The sequence below is a fragment of the Rhamphochromis sp. 'chilingali' genome (assembly GCF_963969265.1).
Source record: "Rhamphochromis sp. 'chilingali' genome assembly, chromosome: 8".
Classification (NCBI taxonomy): Eukaryota; Metazoa; Chordata; class Actinopteri; order Cichliformes; family Cichlidae; genus Rhamphochromis; species Rhamphochromis sp. 'chilingali'.
The window spans coordinates 22,169,347-22,185,925 of record NC_137935.1 but is presented as its reverse complement, the minus strand read 5'-3'; the positions used below and the strand labels follow the sequence as shown (position 1 = coordinate 22,185,925).

The 16,579-nt window shown below is 42.7% G+C and overlaps 1 protein-coding gene across 6 annotated transcripts in view; it reads left to right on the top strand.

Moving 5' to 3' along the window:
• Nucleotides 1-16,579, top strand: part of gria4a (glutamate receptor, ionotropic, AMPA 4a) — a 123,926-nt gene that overhangs the window by 42,375 nt on the left and 64,972 nt on the right. The gene's annotated exons all lie outside the window — the stretch shown is intronic.

The following is a 16,579-nucleotide window of genomic DNA, read 5'->3' as shown; positions in this document are numbered from 1 at the left end:
CTCTGCGCGACATCATCCCCAGACGTCAGCCCAAGCCCAAGCCCGCAGCTAGCTCTCACAGGCCCGCCGCTCCTCTGCCGACTGGCAAGAGACCGGCGCCCACTGCTGAAGTGGGTGTGCCGCCAGCGAGAGCACATTCTCCTGCCTGAGCTCCACGCCAGTCGGCCTGGAGCAAAGGCCCACCCTCGGGCCCCCGGCAGGACCCGACGCCCAGGAGGAAGAAGCCTCAGCCCTCTTAGCTGTGGTTTCGAGTGGAGAGGGGGTCCAGCAGCAGGGAGACACTGTTTTTACCCCTCTGTTGCCGCACAAGAGGTGCCGCTTAAGTTCTGTTCAGGTTGTCAGCCCCAGAAGGCGCTGCACTTTCCTAACACTGTCTCCCAAGCACAAAACCCCTGCACACAAAATGCCTCAGGTAACTCCCTCTTCAGGTGTGTTAAATGTTCAGGTGACCACATCGAGTGTTCCCGCTGTTTTTCATTGTTGTGCCCCAGAAAAGGTGCCTCCAACAAAATGTATAAATGTACATGTTTCCATGTTACAGTCAATAAAGAGTGTTGTTTATTCTCAAACAATCACAAATGCTCAACCTGCAGGCAGAATGAGCCAGGTCAGGCAGGTGATGCAGTCCCCTGCAGACACACTGGGGGGCGACAACGCCCCGTCGACGGTGCTGCAGGTCAGCCGGCTGGCTGCTCACTTTCCTCAGTGGCGCGCTTGCGCCCCCTCTCCGTGGGTGCTGCGAACCGTTGCCATGGGTTACCGGTTGCAGTTCCGGGTCAAGCCGCCTAGTCGTAAACACGACTGTCAGCACCGAGGCGGCCATGATACTCAGAGAGGAAATAAAGGCGCTATTGCAGAAAGGAGCAATATGAGTGGTCCCCGCTTCGGAGACAGACAAAGGTTGGTACAGCCGTTATTTTGTTGTTCCGAAAAAAGGGGGAGGGCTTCGTCTCATCTTCGACCTGCGAGTCTTGAACACGTATCTACAAACGTACAGGTTCAAGATGCTAACACTCAGACAGCTCTTGAATGCGGTCGGCCCGGGAGATTGGTTTGCAACAATCGATCTAACAGATGTTTATTTTCATGTGGTTATACACCCGAAACACAGGCAGTTTATGAGGCTTGCATTCGAGGGCATAGCCTACGAATACCTAGTGCTGCCGTTCGGGCTGTCGCTCGCTCCTCGCACCTTTACGAAATGTGCCGAGGCAACGCTAGCGCCCCTCAGAGAGAGAGAGGAATCCGCATCTTAGCCTACCTAGACGACTGGGCTCTCGTAGCTTGCTCCAGAGAGCAGGTGAAGACACAGCTGTCGCTGGTTCTGTCACACATTCAGACACTGGGGTTCTCTGTGAACTTTAAAAAGAGCTCGCTAATCCCGAGTCAGCAGATTACTTTTCTCGGTTTGGAAATATGCTCGCTTTCCAGCCGCGCACGTTTGTCGGAGCACAGAGTGGCCGCGTTTCATCGCTGCCTCGCTCAGTTTCATTTGGGACGCAGACTGCGTTTCCAGACGATATTAAGCTTGTTGGGCATGATGGCATCTTTGATCGCCATAGTGCCACTTGGACTGTTAAAAATGGGAGCGTTTCAACGCTGGACTCTCTCTCACCGTTTGTATGCATCGCGTCACCTGCCGGTAACCGCGTCTTGCATGCTAGCTCTCAGTCCTTGGAGGGAGCCCGGGCTGCTCCTGTCTCGCTCTCTGCTGTTATGGTGCAGTGTTAATTTTCTGTCTCTAAGAGCCACCCATGTCCCGGGCCACCTGAACCTGGGGCCGGACCTTCTCTCCAAGGGGGGTCCTCTGGTGAGAGAATGGAGGTTACACCCTTTAATAGTGGCTCAGATTTGGGACCTATTTGGCATGGCGCAAATAGATCTTTTTGCTTCCAGGGTAAATACTCACTGCCCCCTGTTCTTCTCCATAATCGACCACGATGCACCCTTGGGCAGACATGCTCCTGTATCCATTTCCCCCAGTGGAAATGATATCTCCAGTTCTAGAGAGAGTGCGTCGGCATTCCCCCTCTCTCTGATTCTAGTGGCCCATTGGTGGCCCACAAGGTCGTGGTATGCAGAGATAATCAGCCTGCTAGCAGCGAGTCCTTGGCAGCTTCCTCTCCGCAGGGATCTCCTCTCTCAGGCGGGAGGAGAAGTGTTTCATCCGCGCCCAGATCTGTGGCGCCTTCATGCTTACCTGCTGAGAGGTTAAACTTGATTGCTAAGGGTTTGCCACCTAGTGTGATAGCGACAATTCAGAGCGCTAGGGCCTCATCTACTAGAGGCTTGTATGCTTATAAATGGCGAGCCTTCGAGCAATGGTGCCAGGACCGCCACACTCTCCCATTTCAGTGCTCTACTGTGGATGTTTTGACATTCCTGCAGGAGCTGCTGGATAAGGGCCTTTTATTTTCAACAATTAAGGTTTATTTAGCGGCTATATCTGCTTGTCATATTGGCTTTGACGGGGTGACACTAGGTGCACATCCCCTCGCCATACATTTTCTGAAACGAGTTCGCCGGCTGAGGCCCGTGCTTAAGTGCAGTGTCCCTGCTTGGGACTTGTCTTTGGTGCTGGAGGCCCTTTGTAGCCCCCCGTTTGAACCCATTGAGTCTGTGGATATGAAATTTCTTTCATATAAGACTGCATTACTTCTCGCTTTGGCTTCGGCAAAGCGAGTGGGTGACCTTCATGCGCTCTCTGTGCATCCCTCCTGCACACAGTTCTCTTCTGATGGCCACAAGGTCGTATTGTGTCCAAATGCTGCCTATTTTCCCAAGATCATGCCTGCATCTTATAGCTCAATGGAGTTTGAGTTGCTGAGCTTTTGCTCCCCTCCTTTTGCATTTGAGGAGCAGAGGAGGATGCATTTTCTTTGTCCAGTGCGTGTGCTATGCACCTACATTGAGCGCACTCAGAATGTGCGTTTATGTGACCAGCTGTTTGTCTGCTTCGCTAATCCAAATAGAGGTAGAGCTCTGTCCAAACGGAGGCTGTCCCACTGGATTATAGAAGCTATCTCACTGGCATACGGCACTGGTGGTCTTGCTTTGTCCCACAGGGTGAGAGCTCATTTCACCAGGGGGATGGCAACCTCATGGGCTCTTTTTAAAGGGGTGCCTGTAGCTGATATTTGTGCGGCAGCTAGTTGGGCATCAACGCACACTTTTGTGCGGTTTTATCGGTTGGACGTCACAGCCCCTTCGGTGGCTCATGCTAACCCGTCAACATATTCCATGTGGTCAGCCCAGCTAATTGCGGGGACATCGACCGGAAAATCCTCGTCTTCGGACTCAGACGAAGCCGGGGCTCCAGACTCGGAAAGGAGAGGGTCATGCCGTGCGACAGCCGAGCATCCCAGCACTTTTTCCACAAACGTCACCTGCCTTTCCAGGGTCGAGTGCCGGACCTGGCGACAAAACGCACAGGCTTCGGGCTCCGTCAATGGTCTCCTAGCGTGGACGATCCCCAGGCAGACAGGGCAGGCATCGTGCTGGTCGCTGTCGTGCAAAGAGAAACCGCATCCCTGAGGACAGGGGCGAACAGAAGATTTCTGCTTTGCTCGCTTCGGTTTGGAGTCCATTCCAAAACACAAAGCAAAACGCTGCACGGGAAAACTTGAAATTAGCGCTCCGCGGGCAGCCTACACACCAACTGCGCGGTGGAGGCTAACACCAACAGGGGCAGTTAAGCTAAGTTCACGTCGGCAGACAACGGAGCTAACTAGCAGCAGCTAGCTAGCCCAACTCAGCAGAGGTGTTCTCAGCGAGGTGAAGATCGTAAGAACTGAGGGATGACTGTGATGACAGCGGCTATATGTGCAGGCGGGGCTGTGCGCGTGTCATCACACGTCAACTGCCTTAAAGGCGTGATTAAAGGTTTCTTCAGCCAGGACACGCGAGGGCGTGATATCCCATACTTATGTGTTGTACCTCGTTCCTCTCCTTCAGGGAACAGAAGGTATAGACATAACTATTCGTTTTTTTTACTATTGATTAGGTGGTGAGCAAGAATTGTTGTACTTGCACTGCGTGAAGCTAATGTCTATATTTGATACTGTATATGTATTTTTCCCTTTATGACTAGTTATATAAGGGGTTTAAATGTATCATAGAAATTATGCCAGACGATTTGTGATAACTGATCCAACTAAACAAAAATTCTGTGATACTTCTCAGATTGCTGAAATGCTCCCTTTACCTCTATAAGCAGGTCAGTGGCTGCAGGTTCATTTTTGGTACACTGCTCCAGGGATTCTAGTGTCTGTATCACTGAACTGGAAAAAATACAAATAAAATTTGGTTCTCTTAATTAAATAGCCATCTTTGCTCATTCTAAGAGAGATATGAGGCGCTTAAGCCTTGTGTCGATCAAGCACTTCTTTTTTTAGCTAGCATCGGCACTTAGCAGATGCTTGGGGAAAGTGCTAGTCATGGTTTCGACTGTTGCTATGAGACGATATGAGACAACTCAAAGCTCTTTGGGTATTTTGTTTTTACTTGAATCACACTGGCACATTGAGTAAATATGCTCAGCTCTTAGCACTTGCAAACAAGGAGACAAATTGGCCAGTGAAGAATGTTACAGTGGACCAAGTGATGCAGGAAATTACTGCTCAAAGTCGCTGCAGGTTTCAAACATCTGAGACGACATCTTCAAAAACACTATTAAACAATTCTCATACATGTTTTAATTCACTAGGTTAGATAAGTCATACTAACATATCTTCTCCACATCTATTTCATACAGCACATGGAGTTAATAGGGCTGTAGCCAACATATACAGAAATAACAGAGCAGGTGTTGTTTGTGTTGACTGTATGTGTAAGAAGTGGACCGTGGCTAATGAGGGGAGATACACTAGAAAGCTTCTGTCCAAAATGAATGCTTTCAATCATTTAAAAAAAAGTGACATAAGTGCTGGCATCCTTTAGGAATTAAGCACTTTGGAGAATAATTTTTCTCTGCTTTTGTTCTGCCAAATTATGCACTGTCAGGATCTCCAGACTTTCCATGTAAAATTGACTTGTAATAACTTCCATGACAAACACGAAGCAAGCTCATTTTAGCTCACATTAACCACACTATAGGTATTTTGTACCTATTGTAACATGTTACTACTAATTAATGCACTATGACCCAAATCTCTTTTTATATAACAGACCTGTGATTATCTTCTTGAATAATGTTAATGGAGTCTAAAAGCTACCGACATCTTAAAGGTAATGTAGAAAGTGTAAATGATGAGGGGGAAAAAATGCTTTTTTTGTGTTCATTTTCTTCTCATTCATCCACTAACAGCAGCTGTGTAATGGCTGTGCATAAGCAGACGTTGGAAGTTCAGCTTTATCCTAAAGGACATATGGACATTAAGAGCCGGGGATTAAACCAATCATTCATTCAGCAGACATCTGCTTTCCTTTTTCTCCTGCCACTGCCAACTTGTACTGTAAGATGAGGCAGATGAAATTAACGTGACTAAGTTTGTTTAGACTTGACTCGATTTGACTCGATTCAATTCAAACTTAAAGTTTTAAATGTAATTGAATTTACATGAATTCATCTAAAGGATAGAGTCACACTAACTGGAGGCGAGAGCTCGGCGGATGGAAAGAGATGAAGAAGAAGACAGAGATCAGCAGGAGAGCAAGATAGATGGGCTGAAGAAAGGATGAGGAATAGCGAGGGGGAGCACTGAGACAGCAGGAGAAATGGGTGATGGGACGCCATTACCTCCCTTACATTACTGCTCTGTTTATCTTGTGAGCACACTCAATCACCGTGGACCTGTGCTCAGCTGGAAGGACACACAAACGCATAAATAGTGGCATCCGGACATATTTGTATTACTATTTCAAACAAGCCATTAAGTAACAGTTCCTCCATTTGTTGTAGTTATAGTGATAGGAGAAGACAGATGTGCAGCACACACACATATGCAATTTTTGGGTGACTGTGCATCTGGATGATGTAGATAGTCCACAATTCAATTCTCGTGCTCATTTCTAATCATTTCTACTCTTAAATGTTATCATCAGAAAGGAAGAGACGAGGTCAGAGATAAACATGAAACAGAAACACAGACACATTTTGCAATCTTTTATTTTTTAACAGAAAAATCAAGCAACAGTAGTTGAACTTTGAGAGATGGTTATCACTGACAGCTATTCAAACAGTTGCATTGTCTGGCTCAATATGCATCAGTCAGTAGTCAGAGCTTTGCTGACGGCCCTGCGAGAAAAAAAGACCTGAGATAAAATCAGCTGCTTTGTGTCCTCTCACAATTTTACAGTCAATATCAGACCGGCAGCCTTTTCTTGTTATGTGTTATTCAGCTATTTCTGAGACATGCTGTGTGTTAAACAGAGTAACACAGAGCAACTTTTGGAACGTTAATAAGACTCAGAATTGTCATTGGACACTAACTCAGATCCTCATTGATTCCTTGGACGTTGAAATAGAAATAAGTAAAAACAACTGCCTTTCTCACATCCTCTGAAAGGACGGCACCAGCCATTTCAGCAAGTCGCACAAAAAATATTCAAATGACAAAGCAGCTAGTTTGAGCTGTAGGAATTTACCAAGTTCGAATAGATTGTCAGCTTAACAAAGTGGGGTCTTTTTACACAGGAGATTGCATATTGGCAGTTGAAATGGGTTCCTTTCAACCATGGCAAGGAAGTTATTACGACCATGACAACAGAGGTCCTGTAACCCTGAGAAAGTAGCAGTTTGACCCATAACAAAACTCCTTATTCTCATCCAAACTGTGATCGTTTTCCAAAGCTGCAGGCAAATGGAAGGTTTTACATATCAGAACATGATAAAAAAAAATATCATCTTCATACGGTTTTAAAGTTTGTTACGCACAACACCTCCTGATAAGTAAAATCATAGACTTTAAAGAGGGTGTACTTTCATCTCACTCTGTACCTAAACCTATCCAAACCACAACCACAGTTTTGAGTTTTGTCACATTAACTTTTTCTTTCATCACTGATGATGAAGGCTAAGGATACTATTTGACAATAGTAATTAGCTACTAAGTAGTGGTAACTATAGTCACCGTGATGCACTTGTGCACATATGACCTAGTTAGCGCTCTGTGTGATTGCTACTTATCATGTTTTTGCAGGCGCTCCTAAGAAGCAATCACACAGAGCGTAGAGCAGAAGGAGCATCCACTTCAAAAATACCTAAAGTTGTCCAGTAAAACGGCTTTACGCACCTTGGGCTGTTGAATCAGAGTGTGAAATGAACAAGCGGAGAATATTAAATTGGCTTTTGGATGGTTGCAAAACTGCAAGGATAACACAAGGCACATCACAAGAGAAAAGTACACATCAAGTGTGCTATACCATTGGAAAGTGGTGGGCTTTTTTTTTTTTTATTTTGCAGATTTTTCTGTGCGATCACTCCTCGGGGGAGATAAAAGCACAGTACTTACATACAATATGAGGCTGGCATAGAGAGTTTCTTTCTCTCCTCCTTACTTTCTTCTCCTGCCCTCCCTCCTCCCTTGTCTACTGTGATGAATGGTTTTGATATTGGCTGTGTGTGTGTGTGTGTGTGTGTGTGTGTGTGTGTGTGTGTGTGTGTGTGTGTGTGTGTGTGTGTGTGTGTGTGTGTGTGTGTGTGTGGTGGGGTTGGGGGGGATGAGGTGCCTGTGTTCATACTGGACAGCCCAAGGGGGTTTTAGCTATCGTTAGTACTCCTTAAAGATGACTGAAAAAAAAAACACTGTCTCTTACTCACTCACACACACACACACACACGCATGCATGCACACACTATAGATTATCCCTATTTAAAAAACTGCATCCCATATGGTAGCAAAGCCCTGTGACAGGTGATGTGTAGTCTCCGTCGTTCTTTCCCTCTTATCATTTCCCTCCCCCTTCCTTACTCTCTCCATCTTTTATCTCAGAAGTTGCAGACCTCACTGTTGAGACAAAGTTTTTTGTAGCGCGTTGTATATGCTGCTCCAACTGCGCGTGCAGATGTGGGAGTCTGTGTGTGCATGCATGTTTTACTGGTGTATCAAGCTGTGAGCAGATCTGCTTTGGGCTGGAACTTTGCTTTGAGACTTTTTGTCAGGTTCTCCATTACAAGATTGATAACACGCCTCGGTAAAGACAATCCTGGGGACATTCAAGCATTGTTTTGTTTCATAAATGGTAAGATATTTAGGAAGGTGGACTATTTATTGCAATTGCTACTTAAATGGTAAATGGCCTGTATTTGTATAGCGCCTTTCTAGTCCCTAAGGACCCCAAAGCGCTTTACACAACCTGTCATCCACCCATTCACACACTGGTGATGGCAAGCTACATTGTAGCCACAGCCACCCTGGGGCACACTGACAGAGGCGAGGCTGCCAGACACTGGCGCCACCGGGCCCTCTGACCACCACCAGTAGGCAACGGGTGAAGTGTCTTGCCCAAGGACACAACGACCGAGACTGTCCAAGCCGGGGCTCGAACCGGCAACCTTCCGATTACAAGGCAAACTCCCAACTCTTGAGCCGATCGTGGCTCAAGAGTTGGGAGTTTGCCTTGTAATCGGAAGGTTACCGTTTAGTGTGATCATTTTTGTAAGTTGTGGGGCGATCGTGCCCCACGACTTACAAAAATGATCACACTAAACGGTGGCACATCAGTCGTGTGGCTGTGTGTGTTGGTGTTTGAGGCTTGTAAGTGCAGCATCATTCTTAACCTGGTTATGTTAGTTTTCAATTGCAGTAAATCTCTGTGACGTGTGGGCAGCAGAATCTTTTCTAGAAGAGCCTCATGTTCCAAAGTAATGTGCTGAGCTAAGAGATATGAACTTGAGACACTAATGAGATGTTACCAAAATGCGATCGCTTCCTCACGACTACACAGAAAACAGAACTGCTGATTGGTCGTGTCCATGGCTCATTGGACTGAGACAATAACAGTTGACAACTCACATCGGTGTTCAATCACTTGTGCATGTAATTCCCTTGCTCCCCATTTTATTAGAACCCTCCATTTTCAGAGTTGACTAATGCAGGAAAATGCCACAAACTTAATATTAAGAAGCAATTTTTGAAGCTCATTATAGCCCTGATGTGCAGGCTTCACACCACATTAAGACAGGTTATTAAAAATGTTCAAAACCAGAAGTGACTCTTTACGAAATGTCAATTTCATGTTTGTGCAATTCAAAAAATGAGGAAGAAGTCTATTTTTTTGATATGCTTTCCACTCCATTTTTGTAGGGTGGATGATGTTAAAGAGCTCATTTAACTTAAAACATCATCTGCTTCCACATCTGACAAACTAGCTTTGGTACCGCATTCCAGCAAAGCAGTGAGTGAAAACAGCTCGGAGCAGTGTGACAAACTTGGAGAATACTGACGCCAAAAGACACCTTAGGGGTATTTGACACCCTGGCATGAGAACTAGAGGTGGGTTTTGATTAACGATTTATGGATTAAAATTGATTCTGGGTTGGATAACGCGATATGAATTAATTAAAATCCTGAATCAATTTTTAAATATAAATTTATTTTGCCTGAAACGCCAGAATCTCAGGTTAAACCTCACAAAATTTCTACAACCACCAAACAGCTAAAACAGTAAATGAGAGCAGGTACACGGATTCTGCACAAAGACGTGAACACAAAACACGACCCAACGCATCCGAATCAGTGAGATGTTGCCTTTCTCACCCGACGCACGTATGTGGACACGGACACGCCGTCGGTGCTGAAAGCCGACAGCTCACTGATTTTGAAGTGTCAGTGGGCGCTTTGTGTTTACGTCCTTTTTGCGCTAGATTCTGAAGCTGCAGGTTTTATATCTCTCCAAACAATACTGACTGAACCAGCAGCCAAAGACAATCCAAACTACGCTTCACATTTCGCTTCACATAAACATAGTCACGAATTTCCTCTTACTTTTGCTGTTTTGCTTCCACCACGATAAAATCACACTTCATGTAGAGCTTGCTCTCTCTCTAAATCAATAATCAAAACCCACCCCTACTTATTACCCACCAGTCTACGGTGTTGGCCGCTGTTTTGTTTTTGTTTTTTTTACGTACTTCCGACAAGAAGGTAAGGCAAGTTTATTTATATAGCACAATTCAACAACAAGGTGATTCAAAGTGCAAATAAAAAGCATGATTTAAAAATTATTTTAAAAAAAACAGTAGATAAAATCAGTAGTTAAAATGTAAATTTTGAAATTTAAGCTTAACATTGTGGATTTGGTGTTTTATTCAAATGCAGCTGAGAATAGGTGAGTCTTCAACCTGGATTTAAATAAACTGAGTGTTTCAGCTGATCTGAGGCTTTCTGGGAGTTTGTTCCAGATATGTGGAGCATAAAAGCTGAATGCAGCTTCTCAGTGTCTGGTTCTGATTCTGGGAACTGATAAAAAACCGGATCCAGATGACCTGAGAGATCTGGAAGGTTCGTACACGTGAGGATGATACCAAACAAGGCAAAGTAAATAGTTTTTAAAGCTGAAATGTAGAGGGAAAATTAAAAGTAGTCATTTCTGCTGTTCAATACTGAACAAATTTAAACTTTTTAAAATTATGCAAAATTGCAAAATGCTTAGCTGTCTCTAATCAAACCTCTGTAACTTTGCTCTGCTTTATTTCGTTTTTGACTGCACAATATTTTTAAGGTCATCTGCTATAAAAACCCAGACCAGGAAAACCGCCTTCATGTTTTTCTGTGTTTTATCCTCAGTTACTTTGACACAAAGGAATCTGCTGTGATGCTTACATCTTTGATAACATCTCACAAGTGTCAGCTTTCTTTTTATAGATATAAAAATATAGATATGTATTGGTAAGTGATCAGGATTATAATATTTCTGACTGTCTGAGGCAAAATTTCCCCAATTCAAATCGAATCAAATCGAATCGTGGATCGAATCGATTCTAGAAATCAGTGACGATACCCAGCCCTAATGAGAACACATTTTGCAGACAAATTTGTGTTTCTAAATGTGTTCTGCAATTACATTTGGAGCTCTGGATACGATTTATTTCCTAAGTTAAGCATGTTGGTTGGTTAGACTGCGTGATGGACCTATAAAGCACATGATAGTAAGACCAGAGATTAATGTTTACATACGTGCATTTCAGCTTTGCAGAAATTAAGGTGAATATCATAAACAGTGTTGGGCAAGTTACTTTGAAAAAGTAATTAATTATAGTTACTAGTTACTTCTTCAAAAAAGTAACTGAGTTAGTAACTGAGTTACAAGATTCTAAAAGTAATTAATTACTTGAAAAGTAACTATTGCTTTACTTTAAAAAAAAAAAATGTTTAACCCTCTGGGGTCCAGGGTATAATTGGCCATTTTTGACTACTTTTAATTTTCCCTCTACATTTCAGCTTTAAAAACTATTTACTTTGCCTTGTTTGGTATCATCCTCACGTGTCTGAATTTATAGTTATGTTTTCATTTTGACATACTGTATTAACACAATTAACAATTGATCTAAAATCAGACAAAAAACATAAAATCCGAGTAGAAAGTTATTATTTTTACTGTAACAACCACAAACATGTTTAATGAATCCTATTTCATAACTTTAAATGCAAATATAAATTGTCAATTTTAAAATCATATGCACAAGTTTTGCAAACAACAAAGTTATTTGCAGCCTTTTACCCTTTGTTATAACCATTTCAAACTATTTACAGAACAATCAGCTGTTCTGCATTCAATAAGATGCCACACAAATTATTTGTGCCACTTCAAAAAAATAATTTCCGTCCACTATAAAGGAAAACATCACAGCCTGATACCTGCAGGTCTGACAGCAGGTGTATCACTCCTTTTTCTACCTGGAGACAGCAGTCGCCTCATTGTTCTGAAACACAACACCAAACTATCCACAACACTACACACTAACTACACAAGACAACACATTAACTACACACTCCAAACACGCTAAACGTCACAAATCTCTCTAATGGTAACGGCGTTGTAACGATGGGAATAGTACTGAAAAAAGTAACGCCGTTACTTGTAATGTCGTTATTCCCATCACTGATCATAACCTCTGCTTCAACAAACATTTATGGCAGGTTCTTGGGCACTGCGCTGATTGTTTGTTGTTGCACTCCTTCTGTGACGTCACCACAGACCATTGCTGTTCGCATTCGCTCTTATAGGCACACTGAGCTCACTGCAGTCTTTTCTGGAACAATAAGTGTCGCCAAAAAGAAAAAGCCTTTGTTGATGTAGGACTAGAAAAAGTCAAAAAAGTTAGCAAAACTATGGCAAATATTTCTTTTGTTTAGTTTTCTCCAGAATGTCTTTTCAGGCTGTTGCAACATCTCCCACAGCATAATGTGAGACTCCTTGAGAAGCTCCTACACTGATATAAGTCTATACGATCCTGTCGGTAAAAATCGGTTTTTACCAACAAGACTGTATACTCACACAAGGACAGAAAACTTGAGAGCTGCTGAAGTTACACCAAAGCGTGCAAGTGGAAATTTCACTGTAAAAGAAAAACCTGTGGGTTTGCAAATGAAATGCACTGTAAGATTTGCTAATATATTTACTCTATATGAACATATTCTCTAGGTGACTGAGATAGACAGCCAATAACCTCAACTCACTGTGAACTGCAGAAAATTAGTAACATTTAACTCACCTCAGTCACAGGATAAATGATCCGAAAGTAAGAACTAGAGTGTCCAAGTATTTATTTTTACATATATTTGATAGCAGGGAGTGAGCCATAGTGTCACCAACTATTAGTATTCCCTAAATGGGATAACACTAAAGGCCACACAAGTACTGTAGTTGCCTCTCTCTTGGGTACCTGTCCTCATTTTCCCCAGTCATTATTCTTATTCTTAGAAGCTTTATTCATGAAGCCTCGGGGACAGGCCCTGGGGGAGGAGCTGGGGAGGAGTGAGGAGGATGAACAGGTGCAGAGAAGCAGAAAGATGCAATCAAAGAGAATAAAGAAGTAAGTGTGGTAGTTCTACCCAGGAGCATTTTCTCCTGATGTCCCTCACCCCTGACCCGACATTCAACCCTGTATTCAGACACTGGTCCTAAAAAAAGACATATTATGAATGCTCTTTGAAGCAGCTGTGCATGTGTGTGTGTCGGTGTGTGTCAGTGTGTTAGTGTAAACGTCAGTGTGTGCTTGTGTTTATTAATGTGAAGACCTGACTCCCAACACATTCAAATGGCTATGAGTGCATTTAAGGACTAATTTCCAAGCCTTTTCTATTCCTTCACTGCCCTCCAGAGCAGTATTTCCTCACTTTCTCTTTCTCTCTGTTTGTAAATATCTTTCTCTACCTCTTCTTTTCCTCTGCACTGTCTGCTTGGCAGACTTTACACTCTCTTGCTGTCAGAGCCCCTCGTGGGTTTTGGAACTACTCTCTTCCTCTCTTGCTTTTCTCTCTCTCTCCATTTCTTCTTTCCTTCCCTCACTGAGAACAACCGAAGCCTCCGTTTTCTCTCTGCTTGAGGCAGTTTTGTGAAAGAGGGAAGAAAAAAGGGACGACAGAGCGAGATAGACGGGAGAAGTAGGCAGACAGAGAAATGAATGGCCTTATTCACAAGCACAGCAAAACCAGACACACACACACACACACACACACACACACACACACACACACACACACACACACACACAGTAGGGTACATAGCAATCTATCATTCTCAATAATCACTGCCCCTGTTTATGAAGCTGTTGTGGCTCAGTTATCCTATTAGCTATGTTCTACTGGAGAGGATTCGATATGAAATCCATAAGGTGGTCGAATGTTCTTCCCAGACTATTGATTTTCAAGGTTTATCTTGTCTTTATAATGCTACTAATTAGCCCACTTGAGGCATGGTGTCCCTGAAAATGTCTGATCAATTGTTTACTGCATGTTTGCAGATTTTTGCATTATAAATATGTTTTATTAAACTGGATAAACATATCCCATGAGATTCAAAAAACTCTTTAGGTAGCTCTTCTAGGGAGAAGAATGCGTTATAATAATGTCTCCGGGAAGGAAACCACAAAAATATTTAATTCTTCATAACTCGTTTATGCCTCTTGCTTATATTGCTTATACTGCTGTGCATACCTCTTTATTTTGGTGCTGAACAATTGGCCATTGCTTAAAAAGCTCTCGGATGCCTCCTAATTTTGATCTATTTTATAAAGTAGTGAGCATTTTCTCTCAAAGAATATTAATCTTTAGGCTTTTAGCCTGACTTCATACCTTTTTTCTTTTCTTTTCTGCTCATAAATAGAGTGGATAAAAAGCTGCTTTCTTGATTTAAAAATAAACGTGTGTAAAAAGTGTGCATGATTGTCTATTACAGAAGCATCTGTTAACCTGTTTGCTTTTTAAGAAGAGCTGTGGGGAAAAGTGTTTCATGTGTTTTACTGTTGCATGATTTTATAGAAAACATACCATTGGGTATCCTTGTTGGTCTTCAGACAACAATTCTAAAGAACCAAATGGGAGAAAACAGTAAAACAATTTTACAGGCATATTATGAAATTTCTTTTCTTTTCTAACCTTTGTGGTGCCGGCAGCTTTTTGCAAGGAGTTGCTCCATTGTGTCATAATCTCCAGTATGGTGTATTATATGGGAACTAATCTGAAATCCATACAGTGACTTTGCTCTCTGCCAGATTTTATTGATCTCCAAACTCCTATCTTGTCTTTATAATGGTCCTCTTTAACAGAGCTTTTGATGCCCATACAAATGTAGTGCTTCACTGTGTAATAAACGAAACTTCTAGAATGGTGCAGTGGTTAGCACTGTCACCCCACAACAACAAGCCCCTGGGTTTGAACCCACTGGTGGCTGGGTCCCTTCTGTGGGGAGTTCTCCACATGTCTGTGTGGGTTCTTTTTAGGTTTTTAGAGACCACAATAAACCAGGAGTTCCACAAACAGACAAAGCTGGATCAGATAACTCAAGAAAGACTCTGTGGCTACAAACACACACACACATACACACACAGAGGTATAATCAGCAGGAATGGATACAGCTGGGTAACAAGAGATAGGTGATGACAATCAGGAACATGAGCCAGGGAGGAAGTACAGGTCAGAGCAAGACATTAGAAATTACCAGAGCAAAAAATGAACATTAACCCTAACTGGCACAATGTGTTTTTTGAATAGAATAACTAATTTCACATACAGTAGGAGTCTCAGTCACTGTGGACATTTTACTGTTCAAAGGATCATCCTCAAGCAGTTAAATATTTTTTCTTTGAAAATCTGGACTTTCACTTTTGCTGCGCTGGAACAAAAAAGCACAGGAGCTTGCTTCTCCAGAGCTTACCCCTGGGTAAATGAGTTAAACGTGAACTTTCAGTGTAAGCCATTGTGCAGTTCATTTGTCTATAATTATATTGCACATAAAGTTGATTATTGGTATTCACCACGTCCCCACTCCCCACCCCATTCTCGGGTACTACTGCTCTACCCTGTAGGCAGCCCCAGGCAATGTCAGGGAAAATGCACCTTATGGCTTTTAAACAAGCTTGTACTCCTCATTTGCTCATGTGTGTGCTTTATTTTGGCCTTTGCCTCAAGATAATGGGAGATCACAGACTGAGAATTGCATGTGTGCTTTGGAGGATGGAGGGATGCTTGTGTGTGAAGGTAACTACAGCATCTACAGTATGGGTCTGTATATGCGTACACTCAAAAAAAATAATTCATTGGATGAACGTAATTTCATCTTGCCACTTATATTCCATCTAAACAAATCATGTTATATTAATCCATCTTGATTGTGTTGTTTCCACACAATATATGTTTGTTGTTGTTTGTACCAAGTTAGTCTACTTAAATTTATTTAAAGTCATGTTATATTGTTTAAACACTTTGGCAAGTGAAAAGTCAGTCTTGTTACATGAACTAGTAAAATATTTGTTTGTTACACCAGTGATAATCTTGTTGAATGAACAAATGTAACTTCTGTCTGTAGTGCATGTTGTGTTCATATTACATAATGTTCAACAAAAAAATTCAACGGATTTAGAGCAACTTCCAATCCACCCATCCTCTTATCTTTATCTGGGCTGCGGAAGTGATAGGGTAAGAGGGGCAGGGTACATCCTGGACAGGTCGCCAGACTATCACATAGAGACAAACAACCATTTGCACTTTAACACCTTTGGGTAATTTAGAATCACCAATTACCCTTACCCTAATAACTGCATGACTTTTAACTGTGGAGGAAACCAGAGTACGCAGAGAGAACCCATTGCAAACTTGGCCAGATTGTGGACTTGAACCCAGGACCTTCTTGCTCTGAGGCAACAGCACGTACCACCATGGCATTGAACCATGGTGGTACTCAACAAAAGTAGGAAAGCTATGCTTGATGCAGAATTTTCTTTATGTTTTTGTCCTTGACAAGTTAAACCATAGTAAATAGTAATACATACAATACACGTGGTGTGTATGGTTGTCTGCCTCTTCCTGTGGTTTGACATCTCGTGTAATCTTGTGAATTTCGTGAGTCCAGGCAACTAACCACTCTTCCTAGATTGTATCATGTCATCTGAACAAGAACAAATTAAGTTTTTGAATTT